This window comes from Cynocephalus volans, chromosome 2, assembly GCF_027409185.1.
Source record: "Cynocephalus volans isolate mCynVol1 chromosome 2, mCynVol1.pri, whole genome shotgun sequence".
NCBI lineage: Eukaryota > Metazoa > Chordata > Mammalia > Dermoptera > Cynocephalidae > Cynocephalus > Cynocephalus volans.
The window spans coordinates 76,027,398-76,051,105 of record NC_084461.1 but is presented as its reverse complement, the minus strand read 5'-3'; the positions used below and the strand labels follow the sequence as shown (position 1 = coordinate 76,051,105).

The 23,708-nt window shown below is 36.5% G+C and overlaps 1 protein-coding gene across 6 annotated transcripts in view; it reads left to right on the top strand.

Annotated features, from left to right (window-relative positions):
* Positions 1–715: 715 nt before the first annotated feature.
* Positions 716–23,708, top strand: part of MEF2C (myocyte enhancer factor 2C) — a 164,831-nt gene continuing 141,838 nt past the window's right edge. For 3 of the 6 annotated variants that reach the window (XM_063087355.1, XM_063087353.1, XM_063087359.1), the window contains exons 1-2: positions 716–919; positions 16,946–17,039. The gene's annotated coding sequence lies outside the window, so the exon portion shown is untranslated. The remainder of the gene's footprint in view (positions 920–16,945; positions 17,040–23,708) is intronic. The other 3 variants (XM_063087356.1, XM_063087357.1, XM_063087358.1) reach the window with 2 other exon arrangements.

Below are 23,708 nucleotides of genomic sequence, written 5' to 3'. Positions count from 1 at the left end.
CCCGTACATGACAAATGTCCTTACCTTAACCAAAGAATAAGAGAACTCTAGTGTTAGCTAGCTTCTAAACCTCAAGTGTTTCCACAGACATTAGCTGCCATTTTAGGTGTGGTGGCATCCTAGATTCCCAAAAGATTCAGTGCTGTGAACATGCAATTTTGACATTCAGTCTCTCAGAACTACATGCTTTCTAATTTTGGTAGCATGATTAATCCCTCCTATGTGATAAGTTTTAACCTTCTAATATTTCTTTGGATTGAAAAGAACAAATGAGCTACAGTAAAGAATGGCAACTAACTTGAATGCTTAACACAATTTAATAACCTGAAATGAAGTAAGTGTGTGCTATGTTTCCATTAAAAAGTTTCCAGCCACAATTAATTGAACAAAAACTTGTCTTGTTCCAAGATTATTCTTGGAAATGTAATTTTAAAGTCTGTGTGAAATGAGGAAACTTACTTTTTTATACCATATGAAAGCAATTTCATTTTTTAGGAATGATTTTTGGATAGACTTCCGATTGGATATTTTCCATTGGAACTTGCAGCTAGGGGGTTAGGCGGGGGGAGGGGAGGGAAGTAATTCTGTGTTCTTTTGCCAGCACTGACAAAGGTCTGGTTGTCAGTGATACCTTTACAGCTAAATTTACTCCAGAGTGACAGGAACAGGTGCACCTCAGCCTGCCAGACACTTGTGCAGAGGGATCACGCATCTCACGGCTTGACAATCAAGGGGGCAAAGCCTCGGTCTTCATAGAAAAGGAGAGGAGGCAAACGCAGCCCAAACTGGGGGGTTTCTCTTCAAAGCCAGCTGGTCTGGCTTTATTCTACAGGAATTTTTTTACCTGTCAGAGTTTGGACAACAAAGCCCTCAGCAGGTGCTGACGGGTACAACTTCCTGGAGAAGCAGAAAGGCACTGGTGAGTTTCAACTGCCAAAATATGTTTTTTAGTCTCTAAAAGCTGATTTTGTTATCTTGGAAGAGGCACCGCTGAGGTGCCTACATTTACAAAGCTGATGAGACCACTGGAATCAGAGCCAACTAATTCAACAGTTGGTTTACCTGGTGTGGAAAGTAGAGCTGTTACCATTTGACAATTTTTTAGATTTTTCAAAAAGAAGAGTTAATTTCATGTATATTTGATTATTTAAATAAATAGCATTTTAGTCTCTTTTTTTTTTATCTAATTCAGTTATAATCTTTTCTGAATAAAATATTACTTTCCAATAAATCTCTCAAATAAAAATATAAAATGGTACATGCTCCTTTCAAAAATTACATATGCTATTTTTTAAAATATGTGCATGTTACAGGAATATGATCAAAAAGAATATGGAATTAATTTTATTTTAATACATTTTTCAAAACATGTATTGCACAGTATATTTAATAATTAAAAGTGGCAACATTTTCTCATTTACGAAGAGTTTCTTTAGAGAAAAATCTTTGGACTAAACAACCAAGACGGCACTAAAGCATGTTTTTACGTCATTCATTTCCAAAATTAGTATATTTATATATTTGGTATTTTTATTTTGTGAATTCAAAAGTTTAGGCAAAGGTATTTTTTGCAGAATAGGATTTTAATTAATGCAAAAAATGGAAAAATGAGACAACATGTTAGGACATATTTTTAAAAAGTGATTCTATTTCAAGGACTCATTCTTTTAACTATGCTTCACAGCATTTCTGTACAAATTGCTGTATAATAGCAAATTGAAAACATTTATTTAAGCAAGTAAGCAGCGCAAAGCTAGAGACTATACATAGTAAACATATGAAACCATTTTAATAACCGAATTCCATATTCACAAGCAACATGGGTTAATGAATTTAAAAGGCACAACAGCATACATTGACCAAGAATGCTATAAATTATTATGCATAAAATCAATTTTCTGGGCTGTGGGAGGTAGAAATTGTGCTTAAGAAGGGAAAGGCTCCTCCCAACATAAATTAATAATACTATGAGGCAATCGTTCTATTCTGATGATCCCATAAATACTTTTCAATCTATGAGCTTAATTCATAGTTGCATAGTGGGAAAAAAATAAGATCTGACTCTTTTTTTAATGACCACTGGATCTAAAACAATTTTTAAATTGATGACTACATGGATATGCCACAAATTTTTAAGTATCATAGTCTTTTAAACTCACTTTCCTGCTGAGTAAAATTATGAAATATTTGTGGTTTAAAAAATTATCAGTAATGGTCCACCCAACCAAAAAATCGAATATTGAAAAAACATAACCTTATCTACAAACATTTTATTGAACCTATATTTTAAAAAATTGAAGCCCACATTTACTTTTTATTATAAATTATTACATTAGAATATACTTCACATAATTAAAGCATATTTTAAAATATGTTTATTGTGATTTCAAACTGCTATTTTCATATATTTTGTCATGCTTCATTATATTCATTCTGATGCTTGAGTAACCATAGGCGCTGAATTTTTGATAAATTCTTTAGTCAAAGAATGAGTATGTACTCCATGAACTTGATAGTTTGGTTTTTTTTTTCTAGTCTGTTAAATGCTATATTCCTAAAGAATCAGAGCACTTGCATTTAAAAATTATGACTAACTACTGCAAAACATACATTCTCAGGTTAACTTCAGGATTACATTTGTTAAGTTTTCATATGCATTAATATTGGCTATAATTATTAAATTGTTTGTAGTTAATGCTGAGTAAAAGCAACACAAAAGCTTCTTCCAAACTATTGCTTATGACTGTCAATTATTTAAGTGTAACTGAACCTATTAGAAACAATATTTCAAAATTACAAAAATTTATCATTTTAACTGTGCCCTGAATTGTGAACTGAATCTAAAGTTCCATGATATTTTTCTTTTAATTATAAGAAGCTGTAAATCCTTGTTTTACATGCAGTTATATATTTGTCTTTTCTAATAAATCTTCAACATTGTCTCACAAAAATCCCTATGCTAACTCCTCAATGTAAGAGAATGGTTTCTTTTAATAAGTCTTAGTAAGAAATTCTGGCTTAATATAGAATTGATTCATAACTACCCTAAAACTTTAATTTTAAAACATATGCAATTTAAGCATTATTTGCAATTCATCTTCATATATTAAAGATAGCTTATTTACAGTGAAGAAAAATTAATCATTCTCCTGTTTCAGAAACTTGAAAACATTTTGTTTACCTTATGTATTCATAAGGAAAATCTTGATTCTTCCAGCATTTAACTTCAATAAATTATATTGTGAATATCAATCTATTGAATTTCAGTACAACCAAGTTCCCAGCTAAAATGGTTTACTTATAAGTACTTAAAGAAACAAAAAATATTTTGGCAGCTTTATATGTATCTCCTCATTGACCAGCCACCTGACTGACAGCTGTCAACTGTCTGCGGGCCAAATGTAACCCAACAAAGATAAAAATTACATATTACTCATCCCTGTTGATAATACCTGGTGCCAGGAGGTTTTCCAATAGGAATAACTAGACCATAGATAAAAAGAAGTAAAAGGAGAGTGATTTCTAGTGCCTACCATTCCTCCTTTGTCATTAACTTATTTCCCCTACCTTTTCTTATTTATCCCATTTCTTTTCATGTCCATATCTCACACCTATAAAGAGTTAATTTCCTCAAAGGAACTTCCAGAAGTGTGTAATAAGTCTGTGTCCATGAAAATGCTGGGCAGCCAGTTAACGATGCTCTCACAAATCTTCTTTTAAGCTCATGAAATCTTTAAGAGTTGTGGGAAGGAGGCTTTGAAGCTTTAAACTTCTCATTTTAAAGAAAATGAAACTGAAGAACAAAACTGAAATTTACCCAAGGTCACTGAGGTGTGTATGTAGATGCAGACTTGAGTATATCCCCCAACTTCATATCTAATGATTTTTTTTTCTGTTAGACTTTAAACATGTGGACTACCCAAACTATAAATAAAAAAGATCACAAGAAAAATTAATGTGAGTTACATATTTTTGAAGAACTCTTTTCAGTCAACAAACTTAATACCCTATTAGAAAAATAATACTTTATCAGAGCATATAAAATGTAGTTCCTACGAAAAATGAAAAGCATAAACTCATTAGAACATCTATTGTACAAACTCTTTTTTAGATTTTTTTTACCATTTAAATGAATTTCTAAGCTAAAAATATTTATGAATATATATGAAAGAGCAGAAATAAAAATAATCAATGGCAATACATACATTTAGAAGATGAATGTAGACATCAAATGTTCAGGTTGAAATTTTTTTGGAAAGATCAGGGGGCAATTAAAAATGCTAAATATACCAAAACATAAGCATATGTATAGTACTCAAGTGCAGAATATATTAAATAATTCGTATAACTGCCTCAACAACTGACTAGCATGTGTGTGTGTGTGTGTGTGTGTGTGTGTGTGTGTGTGTGTGTTAATTACCAAACCCACTGGACCACAGAGGCTAGTCTGCAAGTGTTTCCTAACAGCTCAGAAACTCTACCATTCAATAACCCTATATTAGTATAAGTATTTGATATTAATTCAAATACTTAATAATTATTTTAATAAATATTTTATATTTATATAATTTGTGGATAATGTTGTACAATATACTGATTCAGTCAAGGTCATGAAATATTAATATTCAAACCAAATACTTACTTGCCTTCTGGCCCTCCGGAAAAGAAATGGTTTAGGAGAAATTTACCATCTTCTGAATTTTAAAAAATTTATCTTAACCCTGGACTTTGAGGCAGTTCTTGCCTGTAAGAAGTGTTAGCTTTAAAATCCAGACATGGAAATTAATAAGAAAAAAAAGAGGATTTAAAGCTTAAACTATGAACATATGATAAAATATTGATATATCAATAAAGTTTAAAATACGGGAGGCAACTGTGGCCAGAGTTTTCCTGTAAGGGATTGGTCTAAAATAATCAACAGTTCTATGACTAATGCCACTATTTAGCAACTAAATTATATGTCTAAATTTACAAATGTATTTGCTTATCCCATTACATTTAGTCAAAATCAACATTAGTCATTAATCAGTGAACCATTCAACAATATGCAATAACAATTGCAGGCAAAATAACCAGTAAATCAATAGCAGGCAAAATAATCAATAAATAATACCCATTTCTAACAATGGTGAAAGACAGAGGTGTCAAAGAAAATTATACAAAATCACAAGTAAGTTTGATCATTGCCCTATATTGGTTTTAGTGGAAGTGAGTAACTTGTTGCTGGTCTGCTTCTGAAGCACCACAAATATTTTCTCATTAGAGCCAAAGAGTGCTGTCCAAAGAGCACCAGAGCAAAAGTAGGAAGATCTTCACTGTAGTCTTTGTTTTGCTGCTAAGTAATTTGGTGACTAGAAACAACTCACTTAATCTCTGTGGAACTACCAAATGAATGGGACTTTTTGCTCAGTAATGTACAAATCACAGGAAAGGAAATTTTAGTTATCCAATGGAAGGTATTTCCTCTGCTTCGTGTGAGGAAATCCCAGGAGGAACCTGGACCATTATTGGTGGGTTTCTGTCTGCAATGTCAGAGGGTTTCAGCCCATCCTCTCCTTTTTAAGTAGCTCACTATGTAAGCATTCCAAAGAATTAAAACTGACACCAGTATCTAGCCTGTGAAGTCACTGGGCAAAACAAAATTACTTAGCAAAACACAACTGACCAGCAGTCCATATTTTTTCACTTGGGTACCCTAGTATCATAAAATAACAGATCTCACCCTCAAAACTATATCATCACCTGTAGCTTTGAAATTTTCAGTATGCACTAGAAGGCTTAGTTGGCAGAAAGTACTTAATGATCATTGAATAGTTTTAGCTTTATAAAATGGGGGAACATTTTTTAACGGTAACAAAGTATTCACCACACACACAGCTATAAGTGAGCATGAGAATAAGTTTGTTTTTGTCAGAAAGATGTTGGAACAAGAAACAGGACAATCAAAGAAGCCCTATTCTGAAGTGTTAAAAATACCTGTATCCAAGACAGGTTAATGACAGCAGTTGGGTATGGAGAGAGGTTAAAGGGATGGGAATACGAATCACCCTATTGCCCAAGAAGGCAATGTTGTGAAGCCTTCTTAGGACTAATTGGCAGACAGAGGTAATTACAAAGGTCATAAAAAGCATTTGAATTGATTGGAAGTCTCTTTACTAAGAAGCCACATTATTCAAGTGATCGTGACCAGTGCTAGCCTTATTTATTTGCAAGGTGTCTATGTCACAAGCAGCTGACAGTCACTAAAGCATGAATGTGTTTGTGGGTCAGTTGTCACCAGCGATAGAGGTCTCTGGTCTGAAGCCCATTTTACAGGTTTTGCTGGGGTACTGGAATCCAAAGAATAGATTCCCTCCATAAAAAACATAAGGGCTCTCCCTCAGATAAGTAAAGATGAAGAAATCTGAGAGAATTAGGTTCTCAGATTGCTTAATCAGCTTTCTAACTTCAATGGGCGGAGTATGCAAGGGTACTGCAAAAAGTTGGTAGAAAAATAGAATTAAAAGATAATAGAAATCTTTCCATGAACATTTTGAATTTCCCTGTAGGTGGCATGTCTTTTTTTTTTTTTTTTTTTCTTATTTACAGTTTGAACTGAGACAGGCAATGCAAAGATTCATATAATTTTGAACTGTCATTCTTACTATTTTGGAAGACGTTCACGAATTTGAAAGTTCCACAGAAATGTGTTAAGATTAATTGAGAGAATGAGAGTGAATAAGAAAGAGCATGAAAGGTAATGGCATTTGAAGGACTTTGTGGATCTTACACTCACCCTTTCCCTAAGCCATGACAGGCAAACCAAACATACGTAAGAATGCCCTGAGGAGCCTGTTAAAAACATACTCCTGAGCTAGCGGCTCAGTAGGCCTGAGCTGGGGCCCAGAAATCTGCGCTGTCACATGCCCCCTGGGTGAGTCAAAGGCATTCAAAAGGTGTTCTCTGTGCTAGACCGTTCACATCCTCACAAGAGCCTTCTCTTGTTGAGTGTCAGTTCTCCTGCTCAACAGTAGCAGGAAACCCAGCACTTGGTGATCCCAGTTCTTGAGAGGCCAAAGGCAGCATATGGGATTCAGCTAGAGACGTTATTTATTCATTTCGACTTATTTTCTGATATAATTAAGTACTGCTGTGCTTAAGTAGTTTATTTTATTTTGAATGGATTGGCAGGTGATAAATATCATCTAATCCTAGAGAAAAGCCAAAAAACATTCTCAAGTTTTACTTGAGTTTAAAGCTCTAAATAATACAGCTCGGAATTAAAAAAAAAAAAAAAATGGCTCGAACTGGCTCTTCAGGAAAGTTATTTAAAAAATAAAAAATAGAACAGACCGTCCTTATTATGAGAGATACGCGTGCACACACATTCACTAAGTTTTATAAAATTCAATTAATCATCACTGACCTGGGAAATTTAAGAGATTATAGCCTAGTGATAATGTGAGTAAAATCACAGGCTTTATTCTCCTGAGAGTGAGTTATTTTGTGGCCATAGTGCTACATAGACTAGAATCTCACTGCTATGTAAGGGTGAGGTGAGAATGGGTAGATGGATGAACACAAATCCTTCACAAATACTAGATAAACAGCACAAGCACAAGCTTTATTCTTTGTGAATTAATCATGATTGTAATCAAAGAGTAATTATAGTGATTAATAACAAATAGTCATAGAAACTCTTCTATGACCATATTATCTATGGTGTACATCATCAATTGTTTAGAAATAAGCTCCTTTCATAGCAGTATTTAATTTTGAGGTGATTCCAATGAATAGAAAAATATTAATAACATCCCATGTTTCTGAAACAGAAAATGTAACTTTCCACAGCAATGGAAAACACCTAACTGATTAATTGTTAATAATCAGTAGTGGGGGGAGGGGCTTTATTGAGTTTACAACTGAAAACAAAGAATTTACAACTGAAAATGAAGAGATGAAGTAGAAGAGAAGAAGGAAGAAAGGAGAAAGGGAAGAAAGGAAGAAATGGAAAAAAAATAGAAGAAAATCTGTTGGTTAGCTATTTAGCTATTGCTAAAGGAGTTAAAAGGAACAAGGAAGTTACAGAATGTTTCTTACTTAAGTAGTGTTCGAAATCTTTTACTTAGAATCATATTTCTTCATTTCTGAATCTCTTCATAGTGATGATTTTAATATAAAATGCATCCCATTTGATATGTATGTTCTATACAAGGGTACTTCAAAAGTTTGCAGAAAATGGAATTAAAAGATAAAAAAAATATTTCATGAACTTTTTGAAGGCCCTTCATATTTACAGGTTTAAGGATATACAAAGTTGGGAAATATTTAGTTTTTTTATGTACCTTGTCTTTGCACATAGAGAGATGCTTTATCTGTGATTTCCTATAGGAGATAAAGGGCAGAATGATCTTTGCTCTCCAACCCTAAACCTCCCCCAATCCTTCCAAAAATTCTTCCCTTCATCCAAGAAATAGCACAAATTCTCTTCACAGAGTTCTTATACCCGCAAGACATTTCTGGAGAAATAGTCACTAATTACATCTCTGGTTGCTTTTGGGGGGCAGAAGGGAGTGCACACAGGGTAAATCTGAGTGACAATGTGGTAGCTACAGCTCAATAAATATGCAGCAACTGTGTGTCCCTCATATGCAAAGAGGGAATAGAAAGAGATCAGAACAACGGGTACTAAAATGTGCAATATTTGAAAAAAAATTCAAAAACAAAACAAATTTTCAAGAAGCATCATGATATTTTGCTGATAGAGAGCTCATCTTCCAACCCTGAGATTTTCAAAAACAATAAAATTTCTTCTTCAAGTAAGAGCCAGACTTCCCATTCACTTGCATCCAAGTCTTACCTCCGTGTGGACAAATGAAGTGGCTGCTGGTGGGAGGTACCTAAGATGTGCTAAAAGTCCTCCCTACAGCAGACTGGTGCAGCAGGAAATTTTTAAAATCCTGAAGACTTCTTGGGATTATGAACTCTTTCCAGAAATTTTTGAGGGTAGGTTAATTGAGAGGAGTAACACATTGGTACTAGGTCATTGATGAGACGAGCTACAGTGGCCAGCTCCTCTGATAGAACACAGTCCAAGAGAATTCTGGAACATAACGGTGCTGCTGAGGAATGAAAGGACCCTGTAGGTCTCATCAGTGGAAGGCCTAGAGGAGATAGAAATGGTCATCAAGTAGCTATTATCGATTTTCAAAACTGATGCTGGCTGAGCATGCCAAAGTGAAAGAAGGGCATGCAAACGTGAGCACAGAGAAGGGAGTGATACAAAGACAAACTTCAGCAACTTCACAATTTTGCCTATACTACACAAATATGATCATTGATTTAGAAGGAGTTAAAAACTCAGATTTAATAGGAAGCTACTAATTCTACGTATTTATGCTAAGGTTCCTTAAATTAAGTGTAAGATTATGTAAAAATAAGGAATTTAGAAGAAAACTGAGGTTAACTAAAAAATAAAATCTTTGAGTCTTATTCTGGTCAAAGGGATATATAATTACTTTCGTAAATCTGATAAAACCCAATATGAATACAAAAAAATTCTCTGAAAACAATATTATGAACACTGACAAGGATAATATAAATTAGCAACTCAAAAATGTAAGATTTCTTGATATAATATGTATTGATTTAATCAACATACTATCATAAATGTTTCATATTTATTTCAAATATCAAATACTCTATCATGAAATAAAAATTGCTTTGAAACATGAAACCTGATAGAAAACATCTTCTAAAATATTATTAGATATCTGTGACATTGAGGTGTTTTTCAGGAATGTGGAATAGTCCTTGAAAATGAAATAAAATAATGATAGCTAACATTTATTGAGCATTTTCTATATGCCAGGCTCTAAGTGACTATAGAAGAACAATTTTATGTCCTTCTTTCAGCAAAATTATCATTAAAAGTAGGTCCTGCTACCTTCTCCATTTTACACAAAGGACATTTAGACAATTAAGGTCGAACAGTTATTAAATATCTGACTCTGGGTTCTAATCCAGTGTCTCTGATTTACTCGTCTCTGCCTGTTGTAAACTTTTTGAGAAGGACATTTTCCACACTCTCATAAATGATATACAATGATTAATTATTAAAGCTGACTTTTAAAAAAAATCATAGGACATTTTATGAGTGTTACTCGTTAAAACCATCTCCTTAAAAGCTATGTATTCGTATAAGAAATACACTTAAAATTCCCCTTTTGTATCTGCCATTAGTGTTAATTTCTGAGCCTGGTATCAAATAATCTGATGATACTTTATGATCAAATCTTAGTATTCATCTTATTCACAACATTTGCCTTGGATTTACTTTCTGCAACAAATTCATCCTTAATGATAATGATTCGCCAACAATCAGACCATTCTTAAGACTGTGTAGCAAATTCTTAAGAAAGTTTCTAAATAGACTTGAGCAAAGATGACACTACTGAAATAAGCGAGGAGCCTCCGAAGCATCTACCTTGAAGAGGATGACATGAGTTTAGACGTGTATTTCTGAAATATTTTCTGGTGGAAAAAAAAATAGCGATTATGTCATCTCCCACTCCCATCATCCCTATAAGCGAGCAAAGGTTATGAGTACAAGGATGTAGTGCAGCATCGTAGCTAAAGGCAGAGTATTAGAAACAAACAGATTTGATTTCATGTCCTTTGTCTGGCATTCATGAGCTATGTGACCCTGGGCAGGTAATGTCAGCTCTCTAAGCTTTAGCTTTAAAATCTGTTTAATGGGGATAATAATAGTAGTACTTGTCTAAAAGACTGTTGTTTGGATAAAAAGAAATGAAGTTTATAAAGCAATTAATACAGAGTCTGACATATTGGAAGTGGCCATTAAATATTAGGCACTTTGACTTACTTCAACCCACATTCTGATAAGATACAATTATTTTTGTACATAAACTCCAAATATCATTGTATTATGAATATGAATATTATTGATTTAAAAAAAATTTTAACTACCAATGTAGTAAAATAAATAAATAATAACAGTTCATAGGAAATCAGGCCTCTCTGGCTTGGGTCTTTGACTCAATGAACGTGCTAGTGAAACAAACTGGTTTTAATCATTGACTTGACTTCAAAAGTTTTATTGCATTTTACTTCTAATTCTCACCTTATTCCAAAATAATTTAGAGGGGCTGGCTGGTTAGCTCAGCTGGTTAGAACATAGCCTTGTCACACCAAGGTCAAGGGTTTGGTTCCCCATACCAGTCAGCTAACAAAAAAAAAAAAAAAAAAAAAAAAAAAATTTGTTCTAAAACTGATTATGATGATGATTGCACAACTCGCTGAACATGCAAAACAATTTGGAGAGATTTCATCACAAACAATGAAAATTCTCCCTTCCCAGAAAATTGGAATATGAACATAATTATGTATCTCCTTATTTTAAAATATATATACAACCGTTATGTATTGGAAGCATATAAATCTATATACAATCTTGCCTTCTTGAAAAAATAAAATTGTATATTATTTTGCCTGGTTTAAAATTTTAAATCATAAATAAAATATTTTAGAAATAATTTTGTAAGCTCTCAGTTAAGTAGAATACAGTCATCTGGAAAGTTACCTAGAAAGACAGAAGAAAAACAAGGTATGTTTTCCAGTGTGGCAGCTTTATTCCCTCCTTTCTAGATTCCTTTGTCCTAATTTGATGTTCTTAATAAGAAGTGTTAGCATGAATACCAGATACAGTTTTTTTATTAACTTTCTCTGGGTCTGTTTTTTTCTGTAATACATGCTTATATCAATCATAAAATCAATAGGAATCATAAACATCCAAAGTGGGACTTTATTAAAACCAAAAATGACTACAGCTTCTGTTTTTCAAAAAGTGGTACAGTCCCCTAGACACTGCTGAAATTTTGATCACACATCCAACAGGGAACTACTTCTAGGTCCCTCTCGAACAGAATGCTCCATTAAGCATTCCACAGGCTCCCCTTTCCCAGCACGCTTCTGCCTAGCCCAGTTGCCATAGATGGCCATCAGACATTTGGAATGACATCAGGAGACAATCTGAGCAGGCTCTGCCCTAAAGAATTCAAGCCAGCAGGAGACTAGAGATATCAATGTCTTCTTGGCCGACAACTGCATTCCAAAGGTCAACCAGGGTGAAAAGAGGATGGATTTGGAGTTTCCACTGCCTTTTCAGCAACCAAGCAGCTAGCAAGTATCAGCATCCCTGAAAAAAAAAAAAAAAAAAAAAGACAAAGGAAGCTACTGAAAGTATCCTAGAATCCTAGAGACACTATGCCTCCAAAAGAGAAATAAGGCAAATATTACCCATTAAGTCACGGAATTTTAGGACTGAAGAGACCTCTACCTTTTCAAAGGTAAAACTCAAGAACAGTTCTCATCTTGGACCAATTCCCACCTCTGTGAGGACCTACTTCTTTCTGCTGTGACAGCCTCAGTATTGGTGAATAAAGAACTTAATGGTACAGAAGTGGATATGCTTTGTATGAGATTAAGAATGGTCAACTTTTATTGCAGTTTATCATTTCCCAGCCCTACGCTTTATGCTGAGTAGCTCATTTAATCCTCATAACAAAATTCTGTAGGTACCACTGAGGCACAAGGAAGTTCAAAACTTGTGCATAATCATACCGTCACCACGTGATAGCCACATACCCTCTTCCATATCAGCCTTGTCAGGAGTCAGCCATGGAGAGGCTGAGGCCTTCCACCAGTCTGCAAGAACTTGCAGAACTGAAATATTTTCTCTTAGGGTATCAGATTTCAGAAAGAATGGGAAGAACCTTTTTACAATGAACCATGTGCAAATGATAAATTAATGACAGAAATAAAGACAGTAATCCAAAGATGAATCTGTTCAGGGGAAGCGCAAGCTTTAAAAAATTTTATCGTTGTTATTATTTTAAAATTATCATTCATAAGTACTCTGAATACTTAGGAGTCCTTCACAAGAGTTAAGTTAAAAGCTAATTATCATAAAAAGGCAGAATTAATACCAACATTTCACTCCCAATTAACAGTAAGAAATATAGAGGACAAACATGGGGGAAAAACACAAAAACTAACAGACTATTGAAGTTAGAAAGCTTAAGCTTTGTCTTAATTTTTATGATGTATTCTATTGCCTTATATGTCTCAGATTGTATAATTTGTAATTAAGTTTTGTTCATGTTATTAACATTTCTGGTAGAATTCCACTCTCGTGGCAATATAATCAATGAATCTGATGATATCTTTATCGAATTTAAGGATAATGATGCTTTGCTAACAATTCCCAACTTATGTAACACTTTCCTCCTTAGGCTTAAGAATGCGTTTTAGCTCTTACTTTAAAAAGATAATCCATTTCTTCAGAATTTTTTTAAGTGGAAGTAAGCACAATGTTACCCCAATTTGTCTCTTAGAAAAAGCACTGTATGAATCTATGACACTACCAATAATACATTTTTAGTTTGGGAGACAGTATTATTACCCATGCACCTTATCCATTATTACATGAAACTTCTTCCTGGAGGAATGCTTGGCAGTGTTTTCTCTTGTAAAAGGGTACTCCTGCCTGAAATCTTTTATCAGGTCACCTTTGCATACAGTTAATTTGCCTTGCTAACCCCAGGCAAGGTGACTTGGTCTGGCACAAAGTGTACCAGACCCTGTCAGGGGACTTTATCTTCTTTCCAAATTTATGGCATGACTTTGGGGTCATCACTTAACTTCTCTGGGCCTGACTTCTCTTCCCTGTAAAAAATTAAGTGCTTATGTGAGGGGTAATTCTAACTTGAAAACTTTTCACACTGGTGACAAGTAACAAATGCCGAGACTATTATAAGATTTTGCTGTTATCAATCATAAAGCAATTTATTTCTCTTTCTTGCTTTAACTAGCATTCACTTTAAACTATTTGGCAGTGCTCTCCAGCAGAACTTTATGCAATGATGGAAATGGTCAATATCTCACTGTCCGGTAAGGTGGCCATTAGCCACATCTGGCTATTGAGCACTTGAAATGTAGCTAGTGTAACTGAGGAACTAAACTTAATTTTATTTAGTTTTAATAACTTAAATAACCATTTGTGGCTAGAGGCTACCATATTGGTAGCAGCTTACAATTTCAAGAACATGACTACATAAACATTTTCACACCTTTGATGTATTCAGTACTTTGATGTATTGGGTACTCTATACTGCCTTTGGAGCACTGATCGATGCTTGGCTCATTGGTACAGCTCCTCCAGACAGATCAAAGAACAACACAGGTATCTGCATTTTGTGACAGCATTTTTGCAAGAGATCCCAGTACTGTTCCCCCGTGCTAACAAATAAAGAAGGTGCAAGGAGAAAGGAAGTTTTCTATTTTGAGTTTTTTCTCCGAGTATCCCACTTCTCCTTCTACTTTGTGGGCTTTCCCTAGCCGAGAGTCGCACATACTCACTGAGGTAGCTTAACAACTAGAGCTAGGCTGTTACCTGTTAGCTTTTAAAAAATAATTCGGTAGATCCTGTGAGCTTAGGCTACACATTCATTTCTGGGTCCCCGCCCTTTCCTAACCGTCTGTCAGGTGATAAACCCAGGCCGGCCATCTCGGGACAGGGGCAGTGGCTGGACCTGCATGTGCCACTCAAGTCTCGCTCCCCTCGGCTTGCAAAATGCTCAGAACGCTGAGCGCAGCCTGCGCGGCCACACGCGGACAGCGTGCCAGCTCTTTGTGCACGGTGCGTGGGTGGGTTCGTTTTACTTGGCCTTTAGTATTTACGTGGGTCTCTCGGAGCTCATCCCCAGCTCTTTGGGATCGTCTTTCGCCAACCGAAGGTAAATATACCTAAGATTCCTCAAACCAGAACAGCAGGGCTACTCCCCCAGCACTGCCACCGCCCTTACGCCTTCCTCCATTCCCCAGAGCCCACCAAGCGCACTCTTTACTAAGAAGCCACCGGACGCTTTCCCCCAAGCTGTCACATCCCCCCTCTAACTAGCGACAAGCCGGCACACCCGCCTCCTGCCCGGCGCTAAGACAGCGTGGCTGCTCCCACCTGGCGCCCGGGCCCAGTAGGGCCCCGACCCGCCTCCTCCTCGCCCGTGGCGCACGCACGTGGCGCACTCACGCCCTCCGAGCAGCTTCCGAGCTCTAGAAACACACCAGAGAAAGAGCCCCCGCCCCCTCAGCGCTGCTGGCCGGGAGAAAAGTGGGTGAGGGGAAACAGAGACGGGTAGAGAAAGGAGTGTATAGGTGCTGAGATCAGTGTTGGAGGGGAGGGCCGGCAATAATTGGATGGCGCTGTGGCTGTTGCGCCTCTGCTGAACGCACAGCCAGCGCGGATTCACTTTCCACACAAATCAACCCGAGGGATTGTTAATGTCTGCAATCAATAACTCAGCGGACTGAGCTGCTGAAACCAGAGGCGTCCCTCGTCTGGGTCTTAAGGGGCCGTCCGGACTGAATCCCAGCCCTCTGCTTCCCAGACAAAGGAGTGGGCACCAAAACGCTGGACGAAATTTTTAACTGCCCACTTCCACCCTGACCCCGGGTAACGATCTTTTAAAAATGAAAGGGCACACACATAGTAAGGTATCTAGAAGGAACAGTTAAAAGGGGAAGTGTGAAAATCCATTCCTTGAATTGAGGGTTTCTGTGATATTTCAAGAAATGGGATAGAATCAGTGTTACAATGAACATTTAACAATTTTGTAAGTAAGGGTAAAGTCTAATTAAATTTAGCCATGCTTGTGGATACTTTTGAATCAAGCACACTCTCGCAAGCAAATTACTGATCAAGCCTTATTTGGACATACTGATACAGGAAAAGGAAGAAATATATCATAATCTGTAGTGGTATTTTTAAAAGCCTTAACATATCTTTCGGACATTATTTCATGAAGATTGCATTTCTGTAAGGTGAAAAGGCCCTGGGAGATGTGTATTATGATTTCCAATGGACTGTAAAACTAGGAACACTGGGAGAAAAGGAATTCGCCAGGTAACCTGGTACAGACTACCAGACCAAGATTGGACTCACTCACTGTGGGACTAAGTTTAAAAAACTAAACTAACACCCCTAAAATAAAACTGGTGAAAATTCTTCATTTCTCCTTGACTCTGAAGCAACTTAAAAATAAAAATAAATCTTAAGATGCCAACCCAAATATAGAGGCTCCATAAATGACTCCTCACTATGAAAAGTCCTCCTTCTAATACAACTGGGAAAATGGATATTAACCATCATAGTCTGATATTTTCTGAAGGTTGGTTCTCTTTCTGGGACTAGACTCAGCTTGAAGCCAAGGAAAGTTTCAGTTTTGCGCTCAAAGCCACGGAAAGCTAGTCTAAAACAGATTAGAACACAGGCTCATTTCTCTGTGCTGAGTACAGTTAAACCCTGCTTGGAAGGATAAGGTATTATTGGTAATATAATTCTAAACAGTATTGAATCCACTTCACCAATCCAAAGTATTTTAAATTGGCCTTTAGGCAGTACATAAAATAAGCCCTTTCAGCAACTTCGATTGCTTTGCAAACATTTCCCAATTCGACAAATTTTGTTAGCAGAGGATATTGATTTGACTTTCTTCCTTGTAATTCTTCATCAGATATAAAATTAAAGGTACAAAAATAAAAATAAATATAGGATCTTTAGATATGAGATAAAGAATATGATTAAACTTTGTCTTGAAATAAATCCTTTGTATATTGCAGATTCTCAATCACAAACAGTACGTATGTCGTATACTCTGCTGGGGCTAAAGTTGCACCTATTGAGTTCTTGAAATTCAATAGATATTTAGCACTATTTACATTAAAAATTATTAAATATCATCACAACTAATGTTAATTTTAATTCTTTTATATTCAACACACATTGGTTTCATTTAAATTAATATCAATCTTGCTTTAGAAGCTTTAGAAATAAGTCTGACTGTACTTTAAAAAATACTATATATTCTTTGTATTTACACATTTTAAGGTGCCAAAGAAGAGTTGCAAACTGTGAAGTAACTTCTATGAAGAGATGAAGTAAAGAGTGGAAGGCAAATGACTGTGGCAGTAAAGTGTATGTGGTGAGTACTTACATTTGTTTTATCATCTACCACAAAAGTACCATAAAGGTAAAACTGCCAAACTCCTTATCTTTGGGTATTTATAGCATAAACATGTATAACAGTAATAAAGAGAAAAATAACCATTAAAAATATTATAAGCAATGCCATACCATCTTGCTTAAAGCTCACCTACATTTGCAAGTATTTAGGGCCTACCTTTGCAAGTATCTTTTACAGTTAATCCATTTCAAGGCAAGTTGTGTATGTCATCTATACTATAAATATAAAAATATTAAAATATGTTTAATGCCGTTGGGATTTAAATCTTACTACTTTTTAGATTTTTCTCAACTTCCATGTTTAATTAATGTGTTTTTGTTGAAAGTATTCTGGTTGAAGAACAAATACTATACAGTTGTATAATCTTGAAGAGTAGATTAATCTATAGCCTTTCTTCATCTCAGGTTGGGTTGCTGTGGCAACCGCCCCAGCTCACTTTAAAATAATTTTTTAAAGCTCACTTCAAGAGCTACACCCAGCGTGGGCCAGGCTTAAAAGCAGGCAGACCCAGTGCACAGGGCTTTAGTAGACTGCTGCTTTAATGCAGGGAAGTATTAAAGAGGAGAGGGTGGGGTAAGATGGTATGCAACATTGAACAGAAATAGGAATGTTACCTTTCCCTATAGTTAAAATTCTGACAATCATGCTTTCTGTAACTTTTGTGGTACTGTGATTAAATATATTGCTAAATCTAATTCTTTGGGGGAGAAACAAGTTAATGTATATTTACATTTATAATAAAGCACTGTGTTAATTATTTAATGAAGAAAATATCTATCTAGGAGTTAGGGGGAAAAAAGGTGGTTTAATACTACATCCATCACAGACATCATTTTCTCTTAAAAGAAGTGCCACCCACTGAATATACCTCTTCCAATTGGTTTAAAGTGTATAAGTATTGTATATTTTCTGATCATAGAACTTGAATAGATTGGAGAACTCACTTAATGCATAAGCAAACTGAGGCCTAGAAAAGACACATCAATTATTACAGCACAAATCTTGAACCAAAGAACACAGGTCTCCTAACACCTAGTATAAGCTCTTCCCCTACATGAGACAATATTCTGATCCTAACTAAGTACCATTCCGTGGCAAGGATCAGGATGATTTGAGGGGGGGGAAAGGGAAAAAAAAATACTTAGGTATTTAAAGAAGAATACAAAGCACACTCTGGATTAACCACTTTGTGGAGATGAATAACTTTAAATCTCAGGTGACTTTCTATTGTATATTTCTGCATAACCTCTTCTGTTCTGCTTCAACTATAAAGGCTCATAGGAAGGAAACTAATGCTAATATTAACTTAGGTCACACATAATTAAGAAGCTAAATCTGCTGAGGGGAAAATCTTATATTTTAAAAGGCCAACTGTGATATATTCCAGATCCAAATTAATTTCAAATTATCCACGGTGTGAAGTTATACATTCTTTTGAATGCTTGTACTATCGTTGAAAATTATGGGTTTGTTATAATGTTTACTATTAAATATTTTTTTTAATGTGGAAAGGTAAAATAGTTTCTTTTTGAAGGAAAATATTTCTTAAACTGAAGTATACCTTGTTATATAGAAATCCTCTCTGTAAGCCATCAAAGTATTGGCTACATCTATATGCTGATGTAAAATAAGCTGTTACAATTCATTACATTAATTTCAGGCATTAAGGGAATAAACTCAGATAGTCCTTCAAATGGTTTGCTTTATCAGGACCCTTGTGAACCTTGAAAAAATTAAATTTCATTTTTACCACCATATGTAGACATACTTTAGTATTAAAAATGTCTATGCCCCTTTCAATTTGGGGATTTTTTAGAAGTTGTGCCTTGAATGAAAACCTGATCTGTATAGATGCTCTCTGCTATACTATTATAATGAATTTATGGGAGTGGCAGAATCACCATTTGAAAAGCAAACAGGGAAACAGAATGTATTATAAAACTAATCTGCAAGAAATAGCACTATTTCCGATGATTTTTGCTTTGTGACAGTTTGCCATGTTTTCCTATAGTAAGAGCTAGAGATTCATCTGAGCTACGCTGATAGTCACAATGGTGATGAGCCAGAAGCTTGAAAACTGTTCAGATCTAGTTGTACTTTCCTGTAACATCAACCTTCCCCTTTCAAGTGAAGCCTTGGGACCGGTGCCTAAATGTTAAGCCCACTCTTCGGAGAGAAGCTACTCACATCAAATAGCCCCTACAATGGAAACAGGAGGCTTTTTGAGCCACATTGTCCTCGTGTATTAAAATAGTCATCTGGAGGCATACTGCAGAACTTAACAGGAAATGCAACTAGTCATTGGGTTAAACACATAGTGCTGAAAGGAATTTTTTTTAAGTGCGGAAATATCTTTAATTAGCTAGATATTTCAGTATACTCCTATTGTCTTCTCTTGTACATTGAGTGTTTTTCATTTCCCCTATGAATTTTCCCTTCTTCCTTTCACAGTATTAAAAAAATTTAACTTGATTTAGACATTTTATATAATCTGTAGTTCTGCTGCACGCAATCTTGTCTTTCCATGATTCGTATACTAGTTTGCTGTGTTTTATCTTTGGCTTTACTGGGCGTCGAGTAATCGACTAGGGCGGGGAGGTGCCAAATCCCTAGTAGCCTTTCCTAAATATTGAATATTAATCTATTTTTTTGGTAAGGAAAAGTGTTTATGATGCTTAAACCTTAACATAAGTAGCCTTCTTATCAGTTCTGCTTCCTGTGCAGCTGAAACTCTTCAGGATAAGTGAAGTCATCAGCTATCGGCTAGGGTAGCCTAATGCATTTGGGAAGTTGGTTTGGTTTACAAGTTAATGACCTGGATAAAGTCCAGTAAGGTGTGGAAGAGATAGAGTAGGGGGAGGGAGGGGGAAATCTCCGAGGGACCTGCCGTCTCGATAAATATTTCCAAACTGATTAGAAAGTTCATGGCCCCACGATGAAGTCGAGATTTCAAAAACTGGTGATTCTTTTATTATTTTGTACATTACTAACATTCGAGAAATATTCGACTCGCTTTCTAGCCCTCCAAGCTCTCAGGGCCGAAAACCGCGTACCCTGGGCGTGCAGGAAAAGCAGGCTGGAATCGAGTGCTGCAGACATCCTGGACCTTGGCTCTTACGCGTGAGTAACAGACGAGCGCACGGACCGGTGGAAGAATGGAGTGGCTAACGCGTATCCGAAGTGGGGAGGGCGGAGGGGGGAGTCATAAGAGCAACTCTTGGGGTCGAGCTCCTATTGGTCAGAGGGAAGATCCCGACTTTGGAAGGACTTTCCTGCTGGCTGGCTCGTAGTGTCCCCGGGGAGCGAGCGCGCGGCAACGGAAGACTCGGTTCTCTCGGAGCGTCCTCGGCAGCGGCGCCCGGAGAGAAGCAGGGAGCCGCCGCTCGCCGTGTTGTCTTCGTTTCGTGCAGTAAAGAATTGTCATTAGGTTTGCGTATGGCATGTGCCATTACCCCACCGTAAAACTAAAATTAGCAAAATGTCAGGAATGGAAAGATTGATTCACCAAGATGCAATTATCATTTAAAAGTGCTTGATTGAGGTACTGATGTTCAGTGATTTATTCTGCATACCATATACATAATTAAAGGAGTGTAGTGGAGTAATTTATCAATCTAGTTGAGACTGGAGGGGTGAGGAGGGAGCTGCTGTATGTTTGTTTTATTAAAATGCTCCGAGGTCTAGTCCCGCCCCCCTTTTGCGAGAGTGAAACTGATGATTTCTCCAGCTCGCGAGGAGAGAGTCAACGGTTTGGGATCGTGGGGGAGAGGGAGAGACGGAGAAGAAAAGGCGGCTCCAGGCAAAGGCAAGGACAAAATAGGATAAAGGGGGGTAAAAACAAAAACAAAAAACAAAAACAAAGAAGGCAAAAGGCACTTGATCAGACGTGGTGCTTGGCACCCCAAGCCCGTGTGCTCCGTTTCCCCTGCCACCCCCCCTCCCCTTGCAGTAGCCTTACATCTCCCCCTCCCCCCAGCCTTTTTTACGCGAGGTTTCAAAGGCTGTGAGCTGCTCTCCTTTTGCCATTCGTCTTCTGTCACTTCCTTCCTGGACGCAGTTTTCTGGACGAATCTGGTTACTTTTAATCCGACCGGCCGCGAAGAGCCACTTTCTCCTCCTCCTCCTCCTCCTCTTCCTCCTTCTCCGCCTTCCTCCTACTCCTCCTCCTCTCCGGAGCGGCCTCGGTGCACGCGAATGCGCGGCCCCGCGCGCTCCCCGCGCGCGCGCACACGCACACATCGTCTCCAGCTCTCTGCTCGGTCTGCTCGCAGTCACAGACACTTGAGCACACTCGTACACCCAGACATCTCCGGGCTGCTATTGGATTGACTTTGACGGTTCTGTGTGGGTCGCCGTGGCTGCATGTTTGAATCAGGTGGAGAAGCACTTCAAGGCTGGACGAAGTAAAGATTATTGTTGTTATTTTTCTCTCTCTCTTAAGAAAGGAAAATATCTCAAGGACTAATCTGATCGGGTCTTCCTTCATGTAAGTACCACTGACATTTCTTGAGGAAATAGAAATAGCCTGAGTATTGTCTCTGAAATCTGCATCAACATATTCCACAGCACTGGGTCTATCCCTGTGCCTTTTTTGAAGGCTGAAGTTGAGACTCGTTGTGCATTATTTTCGTTAGATTCCATGATTTCCTTGTCCGTTGCTAAAAGTAACTTTTTAGATAGTCGTATCCGTTTGCCATCAGCTATCGAAATCACTCCTGACTCGTTCCTGTCACACCAGTGTGTTTAAAGTTTCATGAAGTTAGTTCTCGTCATTAGCATGTTTGATATGGTGGAGCATGTGGAGCCTGGTGGATTTTAGTATTTCACAGAATGTTCTGTGACCTTGAAGTAGATGCCTTAAGATTTAGCAGTTAGTTAAGTGTAGAAAGATGTTCCCATGAGTCCCCTCAAAGACTCTGATTTACCCTGGGTTATGCTTCTGAGCCACTAATTCTTGGGATTACTTTGAGCTAAAGCATGGCTGTCTGTCAGAGTATACCTTTGTGCATCTCCTTCCCTCACCAAAGGGCTGGCTTAATAGAGGAGCTTCTTAATTGGTGTGGACAAAAAGTAACACCCTGGCCATGGTAGTCTATATATTTCACAGTTCATGGTCGGATTCCAGCATATTCATTGCTGTTTAGGTCAAGTCATATACTTAGCTGTTTCAAAACAAGCAAGGTTAAGTCATTTAAATTGCCTTCTGTTTGGACTTTGGATGAAAGTTACCAAACTCAGTGATAAAGTTTGGCAGTAAGGAAGTATATATAGACAGGCACATTGTTTATTGTATTATAAAATATTATGCGAGTATTTAAATATAATGCTAATGTTACCTCTTTCCTGGAACATGGCTATTATGTCTGAATCATTTCTTACTATTATGTATAGGTCCAGTAGTTATCATTCTTTGGGAAATACCTCTTCTCTTCACATTTGGGAGTGTGTGCCTTTTGTATAAAATATATGTAAATGCTGACAGTATAATAAGTAGAATTGGGCTCTCTGCCAGTTCTTTAACGCGGTCCTCAGTGGAGAATTGCTTTGACACAAAGTGCGTTTTATTATTGTGAATCTGATACTAACTCACTCTAATTGTAACTGTCTTTGAAATGCTTAGTGACTATAAAGGAAACTCCAGCCACCTTATACCAGTCTCACACACACACACACAAAAAGTGACCAGCCTCCTTTACACTGGCACCTTGCAATGGAATTGTGGTTGCAGAGTAAAGATGTTTATGTGGAGTATAATAACCTCGATCCCTAGAGACTTGGTAGGACATGGAAATGTGACCACCTGTGAACCCCACTTAATCTTATATTGCATACCAATTTTAGCTTTAAAGAGATCAACAATCTCCAATTTGAAACTAAAACATCTTTTTTAATTTTTAAAATAAAGTCAGTTTTGGCTAGACTAAGAATGTTCAGTATGTACTAAGATGGCACAAGCAGTATTTTTTGTCTTCATTAGTTTCAGTTAAAGATAATGCAGTTAATAAGCTATGTTATTGTCTTCCAGTGAATGCAAAAATATTTATTAAGTTAAAAGTAGTAGTTCTAAAGCAAGTAGATTCAGAACTTGATAGGTAAAATGAGATGTTCCTGTCTAACATTCTACTCAAAAGGAAAATAATCTCTTAAGTCAAATACCTCTATTTGTAGGAAAGTACATTTAGCTATGTATTAGACTATTAGTTCATTTCTAAAAGTTTTATCAGAATACACTTTAAACATAAGGTTTGTTTAAAATTTGGTTCCCCAGTCAAGGTAAGGAGACAATAGTTGGCGCTTATCTTTACTTCAAGTTTTACTAAACTTTACAAAAATCTGCTATTTTTTTTTAATGTAATTCACACAGCTTTGGAATTGTTGGTATATTTTTCAGGCTTCTTACTAAAGACAATATTTTATTTCATTCATTAATTACGCTATTTACATCCTGATTGCTGTGCATGTGGAATATATTGAAGGACAGTACTAAGGTGTAAATTTTATTAAGTGTTAATTTGTTTTTTGGTTTAAATAACAAATGACCACTTTATAATAAAAAGGCAATTTTCCACCTTTCCTTAGCTATTCATATTTTTAAAATATGCAATCACAAATAGAAACACATTAATA